A 1,307-nucleotide genomic window follows, 5' to 3' on the forward strand; every position below is an offset into this window, starting at 1 on the left:
GTCTGTTCCCCTTCCCCCAATTCCCCAGCACTGTTCCCATCCCCCCAATTCCCCATTAAAAAAAAACTCTAAAAAAAAAATGTTGTATATTAAAAAGGTGTATAATATTTCCAGTCTTAACTCTTTTTTAAAACTTGCCATGAATAGGTAGAAAGTATTAATTTATTACTTCATTCATTTGTTCGTTTATCACATGTTTACTGAGAACAGAGCTGGGAATAACCTTCATTCATTTGCATCATTCTAAGGTCAGAAGCTTCTGGAATTTGTTCAGACTTTGTCTCAGCTCTGTGAGGCTTTTGAACTTGGATCTTTGCTCAGCTGTTCCAGCTTTTTTTTTTTAAGTCTGTTGAAGGGGTTTTATCCTCTCTTCTCCTGGCACTTGGCTGAGAGGGGCAGTTCAGTTAGGTTAAGTTATCCTTCCAGAAGCCCCAGGCAGAGCTCCCTGCCCCATCTCCCGTCAGCCTTTGCAGGAGGGAAGTTCTGTCAGCCACCCCCTCCCCTTCAAGTCTGTACGTTAGCTAGTGTCTAAAGACTAGGAGCTCCGTTCTAGTCCTTTTCAGTCTATTCCAGCTCAGCCCATTACATAGAAATGTTTCCCTGAGCCCAGGCCTGTGCTGGATGGTTGGCGTGGATATAAAAGAAGGTAAGAAGCTCTAAGCGTTTTTGGAGGCAACATAAACATACAACCATCAAGGTTCTACAAAACCCTCAAAGGACATTGCTTGGTGCCCCCACCCCAGCATGCTGTTGCCACTCTGGGTTAGTGGTTGTCATTCAATCATTTGTTAGTTTGTTTTTTCAACAAACCTGCTGTGTATTGGGTGGGCACTGTGCAAGCCCTGGTAGCCCAGGAATGAAGAAAAAAAGAGTCAAAAGCTCACCGTCTTGCAGGGAAGATAAGACATGCATAAATAACTATGTAATAAAATGGAGAAAACTATATTCCTTGAATTTCTGCTGATTCTACTTCCTTAATAGCTCTTAAAATCTTTTTCTCCCCCTTCCCACTGCCATTTATTTTCTCTTTTGGATGACTACCTAAATTGCTTAATTCACCTTCCTGCCTTTAATCCAGTTCCCGCATTCTCGTCAGATAGATTTGTCTAAAATCTAGACCTATACTTTCTAGCTTCAAATCCTCCAATCTCCACAGAAGGCCCTCTCTGAGTTGGCCTCCACCCCCGCTTTCTAGCCAGATCTCTGCCACCACCTGCCTCACAGTCTCCATGGTATTTGTACTATGTGCCTCTGTGCCTTTGTACCTGTCATTCCCTCTCCCCACTTGTTCTCTTAAAAGACTTGTT

The sequence above is a fragment of the Hipposideros armiger genome, unplaced genomic scaffold, assembly GCF_001890085.2.
Source record: "Hipposideros armiger isolate ML-2016 unplaced genomic scaffold, ASM189008v1 scaffold_10, whole genome shotgun sequence".
Taxonomy (NCBI): domain Eukaryota; kingdom Metazoa; phylum Chordata; class Mammalia; order Chiroptera; family Hipposideridae; genus Hipposideros; species Hipposideros armiger.